We start from the raw sequence: 10621 nt of genomic DNA on the forward strand, positions 1-10621 counted from the left end.
TGTCCACCTACTAATGAATAAATGCGGTTCTGAGGACAACTGTAGCTAGATGCTCCACTTCTGCCTCTACCACGACTGGCTGGTGCGTGTGAACCTTGCCTAGGGGGCGTACTGATGATGACAAACTAGCTACAGATCCCGCTGGCTGAACTATACCTGCACCACTTTTTGTTGGACAATCTCTCATAATGTAGCTTAGATAACCACAAGTATAACAAACACCCAACCCTATAAGGCACTGCCCGACATGCTACTTACCACCCTGAGCACATCGTGGCAAGGGCGGCCTTATTTGATTTGATTCACCCCTATAATGAGAACTAGAGGCCCTGGAACTCTAACTGGTCCTTGAATATGTGGAGCGATCAAATCTCCTATCGGCAAACTGATGGGGTGCACTCGCCGATGGCTGGGCTGGATACTTTGGGTACTGCTGTCTCTGACTACCTCAAAACGCACCAGAAGGTCCTAAAGATCTCGCTCTCTTACTCTGGCCCCTATCATGCTCACGATCGGCCCTCTGCTTCTGCTTATGCTCCTTTACACCCTGAGCGTATGCCTGAATTCGAGAAATATCCATGCCTGGTTGAAGTGAGACCGAAATATAGTCATTAAGCAGGTGCAGCTCCAACCCCATCACGAACCAGTGAACCCGATTCTCTATCATAACTATAATAGTGGGAGCATACCTAGCAAAAGAACCAAACTAAAGGATGTACTCCCGAACACTCCCATTACCTTGCCGAAGGGTCAAGAACCTATCAACTCTGTCCCGTCTAAGCTCTGGTGGCAAATAATGACGAAGAAAAGCCTCCGTAAACTCCTGCCATACTGCTGAGGGGCATTGATAGTAGGTGATATAGTTGATATTTACACCTTAATATGACCATACTTTATTGTTGTTTTATAGATAAATTGCCAACAAAATGCTCTAAATAGTGTTCTTTTGTTTAGCAGGGAATATTATATGAGAGGAAGCAACATGGAGTGTTTTGGAGGCAATAATGTGAAGAAAAACACCCACTCGAGAAGTACCCGAACACAAAGAAGCATAAATGGCCTAGGCGAGAAGGCCACCGCGACCGCGGTGAACCATGGCAGGTTGCTGAAGTGAGGCAGAAAGGCCAACTTTCACCGCGGTCGACCGCGGTTGGCCGCGACCGTGGTGCACGGTTCATGCAGCTGGAAGTTTGAGGACCAAGGTGTAATTTCGGGGAAACTTTTGTAAAACCCTTATAAGCTTTAGAAACTCGCCCAATTGAAGGGGAAGCTAATTTTAGACTACTTTTGGAGGAAGAACAAGTGCGAGAAGATCAACAAAACATTAGAGTTTTTCTATCTCCTTTTAAGTCTTGCAATTTTACATTATGAACAATTTAGTAGTTTTCTCTTGTTTTGTTATGAGTAGCTAAATACTTATCTTGGGTTGATGGAACCAATTGTTGGTTGAAGTTTTGACTCAAGTTGTTATAATCGAGCCGGATTTATGATATGATTGTTCAACTACGTTTTGTATGGTGATTAATTGAATGAGACCTTGATTAATCGTCCCTAATTACCTTATATTTAGAAAGAGTATTAGGTTAGACAATGGTTGAACAACACCACTTTTGGGTAATTGAAGAGATTCATTACTTGAACTTAAAAGTGGGTTTAGAGATAACAAAACTTTGGTGGGATACTTTAGAGTTGCATAACTATTGTCAGCTAGAGTAGTTCGAGAGAATGCTCTAGTAAATTATTGTAGTTGATCGAGAGATAATTACGATAACCCATAGCTCTTAATCCTCATAGAGTATTATGGTGAGATTATAGCAGAAGAGTCAGGACCTAAACTAGCAATTGGGGAAATCACTGCCCTAGACCTTTTTACCATTGAATTATCTTTGTTTTAGCTTAACGTTGTTATTAATAGTAGTCGAAGTAGTTAAACAAAAACCCAATCATTATTGATCAAAAATCTTGTATCTAGAGATTGATTGAGTTGATAATAACATTGCCGAAGAGGGTAATGGATAGGTTAGTTCCCTGAGGATTCGATTCCGGAAACCGGATTATATTTGCAGTGAACTCTTTGTCCTTTAAAAGGCATAGTTGGGCATTATCAAATTTTGGTGCCGTTGCCGGGGAACTAACGGTGTTATTTATTACAACTTAAAAGTAGTGTTAAAATTATTAATTCAATTCAAATTTCAAAGGTGTTAAACAATTTTCATTGAAATTCTAACGTTTGAACTCTTGTGGAATTCAGGTGTATGCCTAGAAATTCTTCGAGGACTGGAGAACTGCTTGAAGGACTTTCAGACCCCGAGAAAACATTCAGGGCATTGAACCGCGCCAACAGGAGGATCCTTTAAACACAACAACCACACCAGTTTGAATTTGACATGGGTGATATAGAGAACGTCAATGGAAACATAAGGGATGAGCCAGCTGACCCAAACGTCAGAGTGGTGGAACCTCTTGTGCTAGAAGCCGCACTTTATGATTGGGCTCAACCCACAGCTGACAACTTGGCAACTGCCATAGTTGTGCACGCAATTCAAGCGGAGACATTCCAGATCACCAACAACATACTGTATCTGCTGCAGAATAAGGGATTGTTCTCCGGGTCACACATTAAAGACCCTCAACAACAATTGAATTTTTTTTGTCAATTTGTGTGACTCAAAGGCAGCAAAATGTGACCCCAGAAGCTATCAAGCTATTACTGTTCCTGTTCTCTGTGACTAGGGAAGCTCAGACTTGGCTGAATTCACTCCCAATCAATTCCATTGTCACCTGGGAGGAATTAGTAAAGAAGTTATTGAATAAGTTCTACCCGCCCAACAAGACTGCAAGGTAGATTGATGAAATATTGCAGTACAAGTAGCAGCTGACTGAGAACTTGCAAGAAACTTGGGAAAGATTTAAAGGGATACTGGTGAAGTGTCCTCACCATGGCATTCCAGACTAGATGCTTGGCCAGAGATTCTACATGGGGTTAGCTGACAATCTAAAGGCCAATGTGGATGCTTCAGTTGGAGGTGCCTTTTTGAGTAAGACATTCATCGAGTGCAAAGTCCTTCTTGACAAGATGTCCTAGAATTCGGGGTGGATGACTAGAGGGACAACACTGGCACCCATAGTGCATTCAGTTCCTTTTGACCCAAATAATTTGCATGCAGAGAACATGGCCACACTCATGACTCAGATGAGTATTTTGACAAAGAAGATAGATGAGATGGGTACCAAACATGTGCATATTATTGACACGACAAATGGAGGACTAATTACACCCTGTGTTAATCAGTCTTATGTGTGTTCATGGAGTGGAGAAGGTGAAAATCAAGGGGAAAGGGAAGATATGAATTATATTAACAACTTTGGGGGTCATAGACAAGGAGGACAACAGTGGAGACCGACACCAAATCAACAATACAGACCTAACATGCCTCAGCCTGGGGGCATGCAAGTTCAAGGCCAAATGATGCCATACCACCAGAGACAACAGGGCTACCCACAGCAGAACCAACAACAGTTGACATATCAACCACCTCCTCAGTAGCAAGATAACAACATGGTAGAGATTAAGGGGATGCTCCAGCAACTCATTGGGACAAATGGTAAGATGCAAGAAAAGTTGGCAGTATATGATTCAACTATAAAGAACATTAAAACTCAGTTGGGGCAGTTGTCTATGGCTTTAAACAACTGCCCCCAGGGAACATTTCCAGCGGACACAAATATTAACCCCAAGGAGCCAAACCCGAATAAACCGATGGTAGTAAGTCTCCAGAATGGGAGAGATTTAGACAAAGAGCAGGAGGTTGCACAAGCCAGTAAAGAGACTACGCCAGCCACTCCAGTTCCACTAGAGGTAGATGAACCATCGGGCTCTGGTTGTCTTGATAGTCCAGTTATTGAGGCGTGCCCCTCTAGTCACAGCCTGTAAGGAAGGGTCTTCCTCCCCCTCCTCCTCGAGAACAACACAACAGTCCATGTCATTGTCTTCTAGGAACAAGTTCTTCACCGCGGCCAGTGCTTCTTCTTCCTCTGACCCATAAACAACGTCGGCCTGCTGGAAAGTCTACTCCAACCGCAGTATTGGCTGCTCCAGTGGATAGTAAGGACCGCACTATGGTGGCGACCAGTTGCTGAATTCTTCCCAGGTGTACTCATATCCCAGACCGAAAGTGGTGCCATGTTTCTTGAGCTTTATGGACTTAGTGATTCCTTGGAGGTTCTTTCCGAGCCCCTTGCTAGGTTCGTACCCACTCTAGTTCAGTATACTCTCGATTTTGTTATCCCACCATTTATCTTTGTCAACAACATTTACCCTTTCAATGTGGTGGTAAGTCTCTCCACCTAACTTCCTTCTTCCTTCGATTGCCTGAATGGTTTGGTGGCTGTATATGGGGTTGATACCGTCATTGTTAATGATCACCTCTTGATGATTCAATTCGAATTTTACTGCCTGATGTAGTGTTGATGCTACGGCCCCAACAACATGAATCCACAGCCGTCCCAACAGTAGGTTGTAAGATGCCGACACGTCTATCACCTAGAAGTCGACATCGAACCATGTTATTCCCATTTGCAAGCATAGGACAATATCACCAATGGTGGACCTCTGAGAACCATCAAAGGCTTTCACATTGATTGCTCCATCCTTTAACTCGTGTAGTTCTTTACCCAACTTCTTGAGTGTTACCACTGGACAAATTTTGAGACTGGAACCTCTATAGATTAGGATTTTGGTGATAAAATAGTCCTCGCATTGCACAGTGATATGCAGTGCCTTGTTGTGCTGCAAACCTTCAGGTGGCAGCTCGTCCTCATGAAAGGTAATCTTATGGATCTCCAACACTTGTCCTATCATGTTGGCCATCTCCCTGCCAGTGATGTTGCTTGGTACGTATGCTTCACTCAGCACCTTTAGCAAAGCATTCTTGTGTGCCTTAAAATTTTGTAACAAAGCAAGAATGGAGATTTGCGCTGGTGTTTTGTTCAACTGGTCGATGACCGAGTATTCCTTGGCCTGTATCTTTCTCCAAAGATTGTCTGGACATGTCTCAATGATGGGTGGCCGGTTGGAGGCCTGCTTTCTTGACTCAGCTAGATGTTCAGGGGTATAGAATCTACCAGTTCTTGTCATACCCTGTGCTGTAATAGTCTCTTCGAATCTGACCTTGCCTTTCCTCCTTGCCTCGGCTTTATAGTCCTTGGGTACAACCTTTGTGTGGAATGGTATCATGGTCGACATCACCACTGGGATTGGCGTGGCTACCCTTACTCCGAACGGAGCATGTGCCTTGGGTGGTAAAACTACAACTTCAAACGGTGTGGGTGCATTTGCCGGAGACACGAATTCGACCTCAATTGGTGCTGGTGTCTTTGGAAACGATGTCGCTTCAAACTCAAGTGGTACAGACATATTTACTTCAGCGTCCTCAGATGGTTGAATCTAGACTATAATTGGATTAAGAGTAACTATTGGCTTCTTTGGGTTATGACCTTCTGCGATCAACCCAATTGACCCCTCGAGATCCCAATTATCCTCTATTTCAATCATGTGGATACCTCCACCTTTGTTGTCTGGAAAAGGGTTGTTGTGGACATTTGGAGCGGGTTCCTTTGCCACAATAATCTTGTTATCAATTAAAGTCTGGATCTTGTCTTTCAAGGAACGTCATTCGTCGATGGTATGCCCTTTCATGCCAGAGTGGTATGCACAGGATTTGTTTGGGTTAATCCACTGAGAAGGGTTCTCAGGAGTTGCAGCAGGGATAGGGGTGACATAACCAGTAGCTTTGAGTCTCTCGTACAACTGGTCAATTGGTTCAGCAATGGCCATATATTGTTTTGGAGGTCTGCGATCAAAATTAGGTCGGGGTCTAGGGAAGTTTTGGCATGCAGGAGGTGATCGATAGTGGGATGGTTGAGCATTATAGGTTTGGTAGACATGAGCGGGTTGGGAGTATCTAGGTGAAGTAGGTTGATATTTGGGAGGTGGAGGTGATTGATAAGTGGGTAGTGGAGCTTGGTATGAGGGTGAAGGTGTTTGGTAATTTGGGGTTGGCTGATATATGAGTGGATGTGTTGGGAAAGACCTAATGTCATGGAAGTTTAATTTTCAGGACCTATCCACAGTGACTCTGATGCAGACCTGCAGCGCAGTAGTGACCAAACCGATGGCTCAAAAGATGTCAGACCCAGGTAGCTTCACTATTCCATGCACGATTGAGAGTTTGAGAGACAACATAAATTTGATGCCTCTGGCTGTATACACCAAACCAAGCATTGGCAGAGCTAGACCGGCTTCGATGCTGCTGCAGCTGGCTGACCACACGGTAAAAAGGCCTACTAGGATTCTTGATGATGTGTTGGTGCAAGTGGGGAAGTTCGTGTTCCCTGCAGACTTTGTTATTCTAGACTATTAGGTAGATGAGGAGATACCTATCATTTTAGGTAGGCCATTTTTGGCCACTGGGAGAGCACTGATCGATTGTGAGACTGGGGAATTAAAAATGAGACTGAACGATGAAGAAGTCATATTCAATGTTCAACAATCTATGAGAAAACCCAGTGAATATGCTAATTGCTCTCTAGTGGAGGCAATGGATGTAATTCTGCAAGAAAATGATGTGACCCTAACTGCTAAAGATCCATCGGAGGCATGTCTGACAAATTTAGAAGAGATGGATGGTAAAGGATTAGCTAAGTGGGTCATGGCACTTGAAGGCCAAGGATTCTAGAAAAGGGACCCTAAGTTTGAGTCCCTGGAGTTAGAAAAAAGGGCTACACCTCCAGCAAAGCCATCAGTAGAGGAACCACCCAAGCTGGAGCTGAAGTCGCTCCCAGCTCACCTCAGGTACATTTTCTTAGGCCCCGATTCTACTTTTCCTGTTATTATATGATCCGGTGTGCTAGATGTGCAGGTAGAACAGCTCTTACAGGTACTGCAGGAAAGTAAGACTACCATTGGCTGGACCATGACAGACATAAAGGTTATCAGCCCAGCCTTCTGTATGCACAAGATTCTCTTGGAAGAAGGGCAAAAATCTTCCAGAGAACATCAACGAAGGCTGAACCCGAACATGAAAGAGGTAGTAAAGAAGGAAGTGATCAAATGGTTAGATGCGGGAATCATCTTCCCCATCTCTGATAGAAATTGGGTCAGCCCTGTCCAATGTGTGCTGAAAAAGGGGGGAATGACTGTTGTGCAAAATGAGAACAATGAGTTGATCTCAACTCGCACAGTCACGGGATGTCGGATTTGCATGGATTATCGAAAATTGAATACATCCACCTGGAATGACCACTTCCCCTTACCTTTTAGTGACCAAATATTGGATAGGCTGGCCGGGCGCTCGCACTTCTGTTTCTTGGATGATTATTCGGGGTATAATTAGATATCAATAGCCCCCGAAGATAGAGAGAAAACATCCTTCACTTGTACGTATGGCATTTTCACCTTTCGGAGAATGCCTTTTGGGCTTTGCAATGCACCGGCGACATTTCAACGGTGCATGTTAACTATTTTCACAGACATGGTGGAGGATATTATGCAAGACTTTATGGATGATTTCTCCATGGTGGGAGATTCATTCGAGGACTGTCTTCACAACTTAAGAAGAGTGCTCAAAAGATATGTGGAGACAAATTTAGTGTTGAACTGGGAGAAGTGCCATTTTATGGTACAGGAAGAGATAGTCCTGGGACATCGAGTGTCCAGTAAAGTAATTGAGGTCGACCATGCTAAGGCTGACGTGATTAAAAAACTACCACCACCTACTTCGGTCAAGGCGGTGAGAAGTTTCCTTGGACACGCCGGGTTCTACAGGTGATTCATAAAAGATTTCTCCAAAATTGCTAACCCATTATGCAAACTCCTTGAAAAGGATCACCCCTTTGTGTTTTCTAATGATTGCAGGTTGGTATTTGAGGAGCTGAAGAAGAGATTGGTGACTGCACCCATCATTGTTGCACCCAACTGGGAGCAACCATTTGAGCTCATGTGCGATGCAAGCGACTATGCCATAGGAGCAGTCTTGGGGCAGCAACAGGGTAAACTAATGCACCCGATTTATTATGCAAACAGAACGCTGAGTAGTGCACAACTCTATTACACTGTGATGAAAAAGGATATGTTGGCTGTTGTTTTTACATTCGACAAATTCAGGTCATACTTGATTGGCTCGAAAGTTATTGTTTACACTGATCATGCAGCAATTAGGTACCTGATAGAAAAGAAGGAGTCAAAGCCATGCTTGATTCGCTGGGTTCTTCTGTTACAAGAATTTAATCTGGAAATATGTGACCGAAAAGGGACAGAGAACCAAGTAGCTAACCACCTCCCAAGGTTGGAAGGAGCTGAAAAGAAGGTAGAGGTTGAGGATATAACAGAGACATTCCCAGATGAACAATTACTGGCAATGACAATGGAAGAGGAACCTTGGTATGCTGATATTGCTAATTATTTAGCAAGTGGTATTGTACCTTATGAACTCTCCTCAATTCAAAAGAAAAAGTTTTTTTGTGATTGTCGATATTATTATTGGGATGAACCTCTATTGTTTAAAATATGTGTAGATAACATGATTCGGCGGTGTATTCCCGAGAAATATCAACATTCTGTTTTGCAGGCTTACCATACTTCACCATATGGTGGACACTTTGGAGGAATTCAGACAGCAGCTAAGGTGTTGGAGTTAGGCTTGGCCTACTCTGTTCAAGGATGCCCATGCTTGGGTTAAAAGCTGCGATGATTGCCAAAGGACTGGCAACATATCTCGTAGACACGAGATGCCAATGACCATAATTCAAGAGGTGGAGATTTTTGACATGTGGGGGATTGACTTCATGGGGCCATTCGTCAGCTCGTATGGTAACAAGTACATATTGGTAGCAGTTGACTATGTCTCCAAGTGGGTCGAAGCGGTGGCTCTCCCGACCAATGATGCTAAAGGGGTACTAGGTTTTCTTAAGAAGAACATTTTCACGCGTTTTGGTACCCCAAAAGCTATACTCAGTGATGGCGGAACCCATTTCTGCAATAGAGCATTTGCACGGCTGTTGGAAAAATATGGAGTTTGTCATAAAGTGATCACCCCGTACCACCCACAATCGAGCGGGCAAGTTGAAGTGTCTAACAGGGAGATTAAAAGTGTCCTCACAAAAATAGTGAATGCAACAAGGACTGACTCGACAAAGAAATTGGAGATGCATTGTGGGCGTACCACATAGCCTTTAAAACCCCAATTGGCATGTCACTGTACAAGTTGGTGTTTGGCAAGGCATGCCACTCCCAGTTGAGCTAGAGCATAAAGCACTTTGGGCATTGTGGCAGTTAAACTTAGACAAGGAGACAACAGGTACTAACGGAATCACTGGGTTACATGAACTAGAGGAGTTTAGGTTCCAGGCCTTTGAGAGTGCTAGATTATACAAAGAAAGGATGAAATTAATGCATGACAAGCACATCTTGGATCTAAACTTCAAACTCGGAGATCTAGTATTGTTATACAACTCGAGATTGAGATTGTTTCTAGGTAAGTTAAAGTCCGATGGTCAGGACCCTTCAGAGTGGTGCAATTGTTCTTAAGCGGAGCTGTAGAGATTGAATCAGAAAATGGGACAAACAAGTTCACAGTAAATGGGCAAATGTTGAAACATTACCTTGGAATGGCTGAAGAAAAAAGGGATAGAGAGGTAATCACTTTGGAAGAGCCCCAGTACGCAGATGAGGAATGATGATCAAATGCTTGCGTCGTGCCGCGATATTAAATCAGGCGCTGCATGGGAGGCAACCCATGAGTGTGTTGTTAGTGTGTTCATGTAACTTCATATATATAAAAAATACAGTGCTAGCACCGCGATTGCGGTGAACTGTGGTGGAAGGCAAACATTCTGCCTTAGATTTTTCACCTCACCGCAACCGCGGTGGATCGCGGTAAACCGCGGTGAAGCGTAAACTTTCTGCCTCGAATTTTTAAACCCACCGCGGTCGACCGCGGTGGGTCCCAGGTAATTTTAATTTTTTTAAATTTTTTCCATTTTTCTTATTTCTTTTCCCCCTCTTTTAATTCTACAACCCAAAGTCCCTCTATTAAACCCAACATACCCAATCCCCTCCCCCATATTTCCAATTTTTCTCTCTCTCTAAACCCTAACCCCTCAAATACTCTCTTCTTCTTCTTATTCTTCTTCTTCTCTCATACTAACATCCCCCACCTCTATTTCTTTCCCCATTCTTCAACTACGGTATGTTCCCCACCTCTTTTTTCTCTTTTCCTTAGTATTGTGTTGTATTGTGTTGTAGTTTATGTAATTTTATATTGTGTTGGGATGTAATTGTTGGAATATTCTTTTTCTTCTTGTTTTTGCTTTTAAATTTTGTTTTTGAGTTTGATTGGTGAAGGGGCTGTGCATTGCATGTTTGAACGGTGTTATTGGTGGGTGATTGAATAAAGTAAGTGTGGGATGTGTTGGTGTGGTAGTATACTTGATTGGGGAGGAGCTTTGATGTACCCATGAGGGATATATGTGTCTGGATAGTGCCCTGCTCACAAGGTGTTTGGGAGATTTCCCCAATGGAGATATAAGGAGCTATTGTGACATGGTTATGGTGAAGTCTGAG

Source organism: Nicotiana tabacum, chromosome 6 (genome assembly GCF_000715075.1).
Source record: "Nicotiana tabacum cultivar K326 chromosome 6, ASM71507v2, whole genome shotgun sequence".
In the NCBI taxonomy this organism is placed as follows: Eukaryota; Viridiplantae; Streptophyta; class Magnoliopsida; order Solanales; family Solanaceae; genus Nicotiana; species Nicotiana tabacum.